Below are 12,573 nucleotides of genomic sequence, written 5' to 3' on the forward strand. Positions count from 1 at the left end.
TGATGGGTCGTCCTTCAGGATAGGTTGTAGATCCTTGATGATACGTTGGAGAGGTTTTAGTTGGGGGCTGAAGGTGATGGCTAGTGGCGTTCTGTTATTTTCTTTGTTGGGCCTGCAGTACGTTACTTCTGGGTACTCTTCTGGCTCTATCAATCTGTTTCTTCACTTCAGCACATGGGTATTGTAGTTGTAAGAATGCTTGATAGAGATCTTGTAGGTGTTTGTCTTTGTCTGAGGGGTTGGAGCAAATGCGGTTGTATCGTAGATCTTGACTGTAGACATTGGATCGTGTGGTGTGGTCTGGATGAAAGCTGGAGGTATGTAGGTAGGAATAGCGGTCAGTAGCTTTCCGGTATAGGGTAGTGTTTATGTGACCATCCTCTATTAGCACAGTAGTGTCCAGGAAATGGATCTCTTTTGTGGACTGGTCCAGGCTGAGGTTGATGGTGGGATGGAAATTGTTGAAATCATGGTGGAATTCCTCAAGGGCTTCTTTTCCATGGGTCCAGATGATGAAGATGTCATCAATGTAGCGCAAGTAGAGTAGGGGCATTAGGGGATGAGAGCTTAGGAAGCGTTGTTCTAAGTCAGCCATAAAAATGTTGGCATACTGTGGGGCCATGCAGATACCTATAGCAGTTCCACTGATTTGAAGGTATACATTGTCCCCAAATGTGAACTAGTTATGGGTGAGGACAAAATCACAAAGTTCAGCCACCAGGTTTGCTGTGACATTATCAGGGATACTGTTCCTGACGGCTTGTAGTCCATCTTTGTGTGGAATGTTGGTGTAGAGGGCTTCTACATCGATGGTGTTTTCAGACCTAAAAGTTGCGATTCTTCAACAAAAAAACTTCAAAAACAGACTCCAGTGAGAGACTGCTGAATTGGAATTAATTTGCAAACTGGATACAATTAACTTAGGCTTGAATAGAGACTTTGAGTAGATGGGTCATTACACAAAGTAAAACTATTTTCCCATGTTTATTCCCCCCCACTGTTCCTCAAAGGTTCTTATCAACTGCTGGAAATAACAGGTTTCAGAGTAGCAGCCGTGTTAGTCTGTATTCACAAAAAGAAAAGGAGTACTTGTGGCACCTTAGAGACTAACAAATTTATTTGAGCATAAGCTTTCGTGAAGGGAGCTGTAGGTATTACCTAAACAGTCAATATCTTTCCAGCCCTCAGGAATGTATTTTTCCTCATCTCCATTTATTTTGAAGCTTGTTTTCATCACTTGCTACCTTATTATTATAAAAATGCACTGTTACCTTGCTCTGCAGCTTTAAAAGGGTTGTGTGGATTCGGTCACCCCAACCAGGAATTTCACAAATAAATCAGTGAGCACACATTGAGTCAGGTACAGAACTTCTCAAATCTTTGATACTAAAGTTAGGGCCAGATCCCACTACCATTTAAGTCAATGGCAAAACTCATTTTTACTTTAATGGCAACAGGATTGGGACCTGTGACACCTAAATTATGGTCAAGTCACAGCAGGAAAGCTTCAGTGAGGAAGTAGTTAACTATAAAATGAATGATATTGAAAGAATAAAGTGCTTTAAAAGACAGCTCAAATATTTTCTACTCTGAACATGCGAATATTTTGTATGAAATCCTACTGTCTTTTAAAAAATACTACACTATTCTGTAGAAATGACCCAAAGCTTTTTCTAGGAGTACTACAGTGTTTTGTACGATTAATATAGCATTTTATATATATATATATATATATATATATATATATATATATATATATATATATATAATACACACAACCATGTTAATAGAACATTATTAAGGTTGCAAAGTCAAGCCTTCAGAAGTTAGAAAATGCTGCAATTAAATTTGCCTGTGCAACCTTAATTCATCCCCCTTGTGTGCATGCACTATGATACATCTTTTAATTACACAATCACATACTATTTTTTCCATAGGACCCATTTCTCATTCAGTGCCTGGTTTGAACGGTGTTCCCTTAATAAGAAGCTATTCAATATTTTGTTTTCTCCCTGTTGTTCAGCGACTAGCCCCAAGCGTTATTTACTGCACACTGTTCAAACCCTGCTCTGAAAACAGAATTATTAATTTCCTAATGAACTTTTCTATGGTGCTTATCACTATAATATCTGAGTGCTTCACACACAATAATGAATTTATTACCACAACCCCCAGTAGGTAAGGAGGTGGTTGTGAGTGTGACTTTACCCAGAGTACAATCTGGACAGCTGTGTCCATTCAATTCTCCAGCGTGGGGTTCCTTTTACACTGCTTTACTGTGAGAGCAACCACTCCTGGTCTATTCACACAGCTCCAGCATATAAATCACTCCCAGCTATATTGTAAGAGTGCTATAGCCAGTCACTCATGAATTACACTGTAGGGCCACACCAGCATGGGAGTGTGCCTCAGAGACCCAGAGCTAGGAACCGTTTACCAGTCACTACCCAGACCCAGGGCACTACCTCCTTTCTCTATCACTGTGGACAACACCACTATCCTGCCTGTCACTCAGGCCCAACACCTTGGTGTGAACTTTGACTTGGACCTCTCTCTAGGTCCTCACATCCAGGCTATGTCTAAGGATATGTCTATGCTAGCAATGCGGCACCAGCTCAGCTGTAGTTGAACCACTGCAGTTTAGACACTTATTACAGTGATGGAAGGGGTTCTTCTGTTGCTATTGTAAACTCACCGCTCCAAGACGGGGTCAATTTAGTGGTGTAATAGGCATAACTATGGCTCTCAGGATGGGTAAATTTTTCACACCCCTGAGCAAAGTAGCTAGGTCAATCTAACTCTGTAGCATAGACCAGCCCTTGGTCTTGCAGCTTGTTTCTGCATAACAGCTCTAAAATATTGCCTTTCCTTCCATCCACACATCCAGAACTCTCAGGTAGGTTCTCATCAGTTCACATCTCAATTACTGCAACATCCTTCTTTCTGACCTTAGCAAATGCAATCTTGCTCCACGTCTCTCCATTCAGAATGTAACGCTGCTGCAAAGATCATTTTCCTAGCCCATCACTTCAACCATGTGTGAAGGGGTCTCCAGTGATCCCCAAACAAAACACGGGCACAGGGGTTAAGAACCTTCCTGGCCCACAGATAGCAAAAGCAACCTCAGCTGCTCAGCTGTAAAAATGGTCAATTATGAAAAGACATGCCCAAAACTGCTGCAGCTAATGAGGGCAAGCCCAAGTGTAAAGATGGAGAACAGCATGAGAAAGGGTGGAAGAGTTTTCTCCTTCTACAAGCTCCCTCTTCTCTAGCACATCAAACATAAATTGTTTGTCTTTGCTTTCAAGGCCCTTCATAGCCTATCCTGCTTCCTTCAGTCAATCAAAAGATTGACTCCTGCTTCTGATTGGTCCAAGATGCTTCCAATGCCCATTCCATTCCGCTGTTAAAGTTTCAAACAGCCACTTTTGTGCATTCTCCCAGCCTGTGCCTATGTGGGGGAGAAACTCCCTGTAAACATCTGCAAAACTAACTTATTATTCTCTTTCAAAACCCTCCTTCAAACTGTCCTTTGTCATAAGGCCTATAAAAAATTGAGACTGGGTAGGCTGCTGGAGTGCTGAGATCACTGCCTATCGTGCTGACCAATATCATCTCCTTGTTTCCTTGTACTCCCATCTGCCTGTATTCATCGGTTATCTCTCATCTTACACTTAGATTGTAAGACCTTGGGGGCAGGGACTGTTCTTGTCCTGAACTTGTCTATTTACTAGCACAATGGGGGTCTGGTCCATGACTGGGGCTCCTAGGCCCTAGGATAATACAAATAATAAAGCATGGGGATCCAGCAGTTGGGTTTATTTGCAACAGACTGTTGTCTTTCCAGAGAGAGAGACTGGGCAGGTTGTGAAATTGAGATGACCATAACTCATCTGAGAGGAAGGGTAGCCCGGTGGCTAGGGTGCAAACTGGAGGTTTGAGGGATCTGCGTTCAATTATTGGTTCCACCTTAGACTTATTGTGTGACCTTGAGCAAAGTCGTTTTGAGCTGGATTCTCAAAGGTATGTAAGGCTTCTAACTTCATTTGAAATAAATGGAAGTTAGAAGCCTAAATACATGTGATGATCTGGACCTTTGTCGCTCTGTGCCTCAGTTTCCCCTTTGTAAAATGGGTCTGAGTACCTCTATAGTCTTAGGAGTGTTGTGAGGATAAATACTGTAAAAGATTGTGCAGTGCCAGATATTACGGTAATAGAGGCTGTATAAGTACCATAGATCGAAATGGTAATTAATCTTGGTTTCACCAATGGAACAGCTAGCTAGCTCAGCAGCACCAAGGGTATGTCTACACTTGAAACTTAGTCATGTTTTAACATGTATTAATTAAACCTAGGCTGCTCAGGGTTAAACATGGGTAGCAACAAATGCTTTGTGTTGTGTCTGCACTAGAACTGACTTACTTGGGTTAATTAATATGTTAAAAGATGACTAAAAAATCTAGTTTAGACCTACCACAAGAGTGATAGGGAACTTCAAAGAACATCTGCAGGAAGAAGATCCAGGTGTAGAGGATTCTGAAATATTAATTTGAGAGATTATATTAATGGAGCCCCTCCACTCTGCCCAAGAACAAAACAGTTGGAGGTGGTGCAGTAACGATGTCCTCACCATCTTTTATTCAGCAGAGCAGTGTTGTGATTTTACTGAAGCACATTCTGACAGGAGCCCTGCTTTGTGACTGTGTGGGAGCCTACAATTGTAGCATAATAATTTGAACAAAATAATATGAACAAAATAACTTGCGCTAGTCTTAGCTCCATTTTAAACACAGGAAAAAATCAATGCTGATCTTAAATGGAAAAAGATAAAAGCATCTTTATTTTCAAGCATTGTGCGAATATAACAAACAATGACTATGAAATTAGAAACTGATAATACTTTTAATTGTTAATTTTTGTAACTATGCTTATTATGCACTTGCTAATAAAGATCTCTTACCATGTAGGAATTTTTTGTTGTTGTGGTTAGTTTCTAATTCTCTGTATTCCATTGGCTTTTTGGACATTCTCAGCTGCACTTGAGTGAAATTTATCTAGCAGCATAAGAACTGTGAAAAGCTTATGCTATACTGCTTTGGAGAATGGACAGTTGCTTAATGGCAGTGCAGAGAACTCTATGTTCCCTGCATGTGGTGGAACTGGGTTCCACACCAGCTCTACTTAGGCCAGTGTGGAGGAAGTAGTGGAGGTTGGACAGTGATCTGGGTCAGTAATTACAAAGATAATGGACTGTGATCTGGGTCAGTAATTACAAAGATCCTATGATCACAGAACTCTACACAGGTGGTGCAATGGAGTTGTGGAGTAATAGCCACGGAGGGCTGCAGAGTTGTCCCACATCCTGCTTGTGGGTTAAGTGGGGATTCCATCTCCTTCTAGTCCCTACATAGTTTCCTTGCCCAAAGCCAATTTTCTCAGACTTTGTGAATAGTGTTGAATTTCATCCTTGTCATGGATTTGAGGACTTTATTTTGTTCATGCCATTGAAGGAATTCAGAACTTGCTACAAAATGACAGAGCTGTCCAGATCCTCTGGTGTTGGTCATCTTTTGTAATTTACATCCCGCGCAGGTTACTGTGTGGGACACTGGGATGCAAGGAATTCAGGGTCTGTCTGCACAAGTACAACCATGTTAGCAACATGGTAAAAACAAAGTTGTCCCCTAAACCAGCTACAAATATGATTCCAATTAGTAGCATCAACTGGATCCGAACTATCTCCCCTAGGTTGGTTGGTTCTTTGACATGGTTGTATTTGTAGTGTAGGCAGAGCCATAGATTACAGTATGTTCTTTTTTCTCCTGTGATCCTAAACACAAATCTTGCAAAATTGACAGCCTATCTTAATGAAATTAAAATCCAGGACATCCATGAATGGTGTAGGTTTTAATAGTGCTAAGATACAGCTGCTTTTGCATTCAGGGCTGAGAGTTCAAACCTTAAAGCAGTTGGCATTACAGGATCTTGACATTACTGAGACAAGCTTTTCTCTTCTAGTTTACACATAGGAGAGATCTTAATTTCACCAAGAGAAATTGTTAAAAGATAGGTAACAAAGGGTAGGAATAAACAGTCAGATTTCACAGCTTTGCAGGGTAAATAGTGGGTCTCCCTAGGATCTGTACTGGCACCTGTGCTGTTCAACATGTTCATATATGATCTGGAAAAAGGGATAAATAGGGAGATGGCAAAGTTTGCAGACAATACAAAACTACTCAAGATAGTTAAGTCCAAAAATGACTGTGAAGAGTTGCACTGGGATCTCACAGAACTGGGTGACTGGGCAACAAAAGGGCAGATGGAAATTCAATATAGATAAATGCAAAGTAATGCACATAGGAAAAACATAATCCCAACTATACATACAAAATGATGGGGTCTAAATTAGCTCTTACCACTAAAGAAAGATCTTGGAGACACCGTGGATAGTTCTCTGAAAACATCTGCTCTATGTGTAGAGGCAGTCAAAAAAGCTAACAGAATATAAGGAAAGGGATAGATAATAAAACAAAAAACAACATAATCCCACTATGTAAACCATGGTATGCCCACACCTTGAATACTGTATGCAGTTTTGGTCATCCAATCTAATATAAAGGTATATTAGAACTGGAAAAAGGACAGAGAAGGGCAACAAAAATGATTAGGGGTATGGAACAGCTTCCATAAGAGGAAAAGTGAAAAAGACTGGGACTGTTCATTTTAGAAAGGAGATGATTAAGGGGAGGAGATATGATAGAGGTCTATAAAATCATGAATGGTGTGGAGAAAGTGAATAAGGAAATGTTATTTATCCCCTCCCATAACACAAGGAACAGGGGTCACCCAATGAAATTAATAGGCAACAAGTTTAAAACAAACATAAGGAACAGAGGTGAAAGTAAGCCGGTATGGTCCGGTGCGGCGTACTGGCAAGAGCCAGTACACGGTGCCGGACCGGACCGGACCAGCTTCCCCAGGCTGGCGATTTAAAGGGCCCAGGACTCCCTGCAGCGGCCGGAGCCCAGGGCCCTTTAAATCACCTCCCGAGCCACGCTGCCAGAGCCCTGGGGTAATGATGGCAGGGCTCCAGCTGTGATTTAAAGGACCCGGGACTCCCGCCACTGCGGGGAGCCCTGGGCCCATTAAAGCATTGCCTGAGCCCTGCCGCCGCTACCCCAGGGCTCTGGCAGCTGGGCTCGGGCAGAGATTTAAAGGACCCAGGGCTCCGCTGAGGTAGTGGTGGCTGGAGCCCCAGGCCCTTTAAATTGCCCTTGAGCCCTGGGGCTCCCAGCTGCCTCTGCAGCTGGGAGCTTGAGCAGGATTTAAAGGCCTCGGGGCTCCCAGCCACAGCCGGAGCCCCTGGACCTTTAAATCCTTAAAGGCCCTGCCTCTTCCGGTTGAGGCCATGCCTCTTCTGGTTGAGGCCACGCCCTCGCTCAGGACTCCGGCATACCAGTAAGTCCTTTAAGTTACTTTCACCCCTGAACACTCAACCTGTAGAACTCATTGCCAGGGGATGTTGTGAAGGCCAAAAGTATAACTGGATAAAAAAAGAATTAGTTAATTTCATGAAGGATAGATCTATCAATGGATATTAGCTGAGATGGTCAGGGATGCAACCCTATGCTCTGGATGTCCCTAAACCAGTGCTGAATTTGTAATGAAAGAGATGCCAGGGCTCAAGCAATTATTTTACACTCATAAATGATGCAGCAAGCCCAGAGGTGCCAGGGCTATGAACTGTGAAGCCTCGAGGTGCCAGGCCTCAGACCTGGCACAAATTAAGCACTGCCCTAAACCTCTGTAAGAAGCTGGGACTGGACAACAAGGGGTTGATTGCTCGACTGCCTGTTCTATTAATTCCCTCTGAAGCATCTGGCACTAGCTACTGTCAGAAGACAGGCTACTGGGCTAAATGAACCATTGGTCTGACCCAGGATGGCCAGTCTTACGTTCTTAATGAGATACTTGGTGGGAAAAAGGATTCTAATATTATTTTAATGATCCCACTAGCTCAGTCACTGGTTTGGGAGTCAATCGTCTTAAAAAACAGTGAGATAGCATTGTGGTGGGCTCAGAACCACAAAGGTATTTAGGCTCCTCATTTCCACTGCGATCAATGAAAGTTGGGAGCCTAAATACTTTGTGGATCTGGGCCATATAGCTTAGATGATTGCAACTCTTTTATTAGGGTCCTTCAGCAGGGATCATACATTGGGTAAAATTACTTGAAAATACCTTCACCAAGATTTCAACATAGAGTGAAATGCCTTCTTATATTTCACCATTATAGAAGCTGAGTTTTTTATTAGTGACTAGGGCACTTCATAGACTTACTACATATTACTGAATTTATTCCCCCCCCCCATCTCCCTCCTTTGTTTTCATGATGCTGGTGCAATATGTGTAATGTAATAGCCCAAAATACCAACCAGTATGATGCATTTGCAATCTTTCTTTTTGCTTTACAGAAATTCCTAAGGATACAACCTCCTGTCCTGCTCCTTTGAGAGTGCTGTGGCATCACAGAAAAAAAGAGAGCAATATATATAATGGTTTTATACTGCTGCCTATCACTGTAATATGAGTGCCTTCCATGTAAAAGTGGTTAGCAATAATGAAGATCCTAGTGGACTTCACGGAGCCTCTGATTCTTCTCCCTTTTCTCCAGAATGCTATCTGATGTTCAAAATAAGTGATTGCTTGTTGTTGCACAGCAGTCCTTAACATCTGGACAAGTTTTTCACACTGATAGAAATTAAGGATGACTCCAAAGCATATTTAAGTCAATGAAAAGACTTCTAGTTTTCCATTGACTTCAATAGGCAAAGTTTGGATCAGGGCCTTAAATTAGAGTCTGTGTCCAGGAAAAACTCCAGGATCCAAGTGCTTCTCCTTTGACTTTTATAATACCCATGCAATGCTCTCCTATGCCTATTTTATTATTTAAAAGAGACATGATCAATTATTATTTATTATGCAGATTGAAGTAGACCTCAAAAGGTTCTAGACATTTTCCAAACACAGAGAAAGAAACCAGTCCCTTTTCTGAAGAGTGTACACGTTAGGAAAAGATGAGCAAAGGCTGGGAGAAACAGATACAACATACAGTCAAAGGAATCAAGGTGGTGATAATCACATAGATTATTAGTTACATGATTGTAGTTTAAAAAAATAAGTTTCACACACCACATTTTCTTCCCCTCACTCTCCCTCCACAATTCAGCTCTCTCATTTTTATCCCACAATTCCCATCTTAAATTCCAATGTTCACATGCATCGTCTCAACATTTGACCCCTTACCTTCATGAAAATGAGCAGTTCATTCATGCAAAGAACAACTTAAATAGGTAAGTAGGTGTCTTTAGTCTGCTTTATCATAGATATCACAGAAAAAATAGAAAAGGAGTACTTGTGGCACCTTAGACACTAACAAATTTATTTGAGCATAAGCTTTCGTTAGCTAGAGCTCACTTCATCGGATGCATTCAGTAGAAATGCTGTAGCTCACGAAAGCTTATGCTCAAATAAATTTGTTAGTCTCTAAGGTGCCACAAGTATTCCTTTTCTTTTTTGCGAATACAGACTAACACGGCTGCTACTCTGAAACAGAAAAAATAGTTTTTTTCTGGAGGGATTTAAATTAGGAGAGTACAGTGGCTTTGGGCACCAGCTCAGAAGTATTTGATGTGTAGGGGATGGTGTGAAAAAAGCATTGAGACACTTGTGGGAAAAACAGACAAACAAGGTGATGAGACTGGCCTAACTGGCAGAACAGAAAGGATGACAGGGCAGCAAGATAAGAGTCAAGGTTAAATAAGTAGGGAGGACCAGAGTTATGTAGTGCCTTGGAGTTGACCACAATGAATTTGCTGTGATAGAGATGGGAAGACAGTGACAGGATTCAAATTGGGGGCATGAGATGATCAAAACCATAAAGAACATGACCTTGGAAGCTGCATTTTGTATTGATTAGAGGGGACAGTCAGGGAGGCTAGGGAGGGGGCTATGATAGTCAAAAGGGGATATAGGGTGGTCCCGAAAAAATGTTTTAGAAGTTGGGACAGAGGAGGGGAGAGAGGAAAAGCTGTTTTAGGAATATTGTGTAGGAAGAAGCAGCAGATTTGGACAACCCATGGATGTGTGGGGAGAGGGAGAAGTTGAAGATGACCAGTAGCTTATTTGGCTGTACTGACAGGGTTCTATTCAGTAGCAGCAGGCACTTTTGTTTAAATTTACTTACCTACTCTTGTGGCATGTAACATCTACAATAAATATAACTGAAAGACATTAGGAAGATATATTTTCAGTTTTCTTATTTTGTGCCCTAGACAGTGTATAGTTCCCTTTCACTGTCCCCCCCTTTATAGTCAGATGCAGCCAAATTTTCATTGATTTTGGGCACCTCTGTTTTTGGGTGTCTTAAGTTGAGCTCCCAAAATCATTGGCCACTTTCAAAAATGTTGATCTTTGTTTCCCCTTTTGTTTCTGTGGGTCTTTCTCACAAGAACCTAGGAGATATTTTTATTTTTCTAATAAAGGAATATGATTGTGAAACCACAAAAATTGTCAAGAGATACCAAGGCAGGTGCAGTATCTTATGCTACTTTTAACTTGTTTATTTTCAAACTGACGAAATGTCCATTTGATGGTGTCCCTTTGAAGACTTTGTGGGGCTTGGTGGAGTAGAGTGACTTCCCACAACCTATCTTGAGAATGATTTTATATCCCTAAGTCTGAAACCGTAGTCCCTGAATGACTGTTCTAGTTATTACCCTCTATTATAATAATTATTGCTATATAGATGAGTGAATACAGATATTAACTGCAAAATCTCGGTGATCATTCTCATTGCTAGGTCAGAAGCACTGCTTCATTTATAAGTGCACTGTAATAAAGTCATCTTAATTAAATGAAGATAGCAGTTTATGCATTTATAGATTTAATTATCTTAACTCCAAATTATTATTCTTTTGCCTTAGAAGTCATTTAACAGGGTGGGCCAGAGATTTCCATTTAAAAAATATGGCTTTGGTAAAAATATTTTGCCTGTTGGTTTATCCACTTTGTACAAAATTAAATGGCTTACCCCTTGGGGTTTTAAATTAGATAGAGGTCAGTATACTTACATACCAGATTTAGGTCCCAATCCTGCAAACTCCTATGCACATGAACATCTTTATGCATGTGAATACTGATGAGTTCAATGGGACTACTCACATGTGACGTTATTTATATGCATATCTGTTTGCAGGATCATGGCCTTAGTCAACAAAAGTGTTTCAGAAATTCAAGTGTAATTTTTTGGTACTTGAATCTCCAATTAATGGTGGAGATTGGATTGTAGGATGAGAGCACTGTACAGCATTTGTAACAGGAATGGCAAAAGTCATCCGTGCATACAGACCGGGTTTCTGGGAGGTTATACTCGTGTTTGGAGGCTATTCCACCACCACTGTGAGAGCAGAGAAAGAGGTTTCCTTTCTATAGAGATCCCTAGTGTTGTATGTTATTTGTATTATGGTAGTGCATAGAAGCCCCAAGTGAGATCAGGGTAGGGTGACCAGATGTCCCGATTTTATAGGGATAGTCCCGATATTTGGGGCTTTTTTTTTTACATAGGCTCCTATTACACCCCCCCCCCCGTCCCGATTTTTCACATTTGCTATCTGGTCACCCTAGATCAGGGTCTCATTGTGCTAAGTGCTGTACAAACACATAGCGAGAGAGTGTCCCTGCCCCAGAGAGGTTACAATCTAAGTAGACAAGACAGGTATAAAGGTGGGGGAAAAAAGAAGGATAATTATCTCCATTTTACAGCTGGGGAACTGAGATACGGATAACAAGAATGATTTCCCCAGGATCACTTAAAGTCTATGACCAAGCTACAGAATGAACCTAGATCTCCTGAATCCCAGTCTAGTGCTTTAACGACAAGGTCATTCTTCCTCTCAGCATATATCCTTCTTTTCATTTCCCCCCACCCCTAGCATATAATCAACCTGCATAATGGAAGAGATGATTTGTTACAAAGACAAGAATTTTTTTTTAAACATCAGGTATTGGCCATAAGCAAGAATAGGATACCAGCTTTGATGGACTTATTGTCTGAGCTGGTTTGGCCAATCATATATTTCCATACAAAGAGAAAGGAAATGCACAATTTCAACGAACAGTAAGAAAACCACATCACATGTATGCTGTTGTTTTACTTTTATAGATTCATAGACTTTCTCTCCCATCTTTTACCTTCTGTAAATTCTGGTTCTCTCGTGTACCTTTAACATCTATCATAAGGGTATCTCAATTTTGGTTGGGGCTTCTAAGCAGAACTGTAGTAGCTCCTAATTTAAGACCAGAAGAAAACCATGATCATCATCTAATCTGACTTCCTCCATAGCTGAGGCCACTGAATTTCAGTGAGACACATACAAAGTCAAACGTTTTCTTTCTTTTATACTTTCTAAGTTGGAAATTATTGGTTTTGGAAAAAAAAGACATGCTGAAAATTGTCCCATATGTAGATATTTACTTTCAGAGTCCATCCTTGGGGTTTTTTTAATCCAAATG

This window comes from Dermochelys coriacea, chromosome 1, assembly GCF_009764565.3.
Source record: "Dermochelys coriacea isolate rDerCor1 chromosome 1, rDerCor1.pri.v4, whole genome shotgun sequence".
Lineage (NCBI taxonomy): Eukaryota > Metazoa > Chordata > Testudines > Dermochelyidae > Dermochelys > Dermochelys coriacea.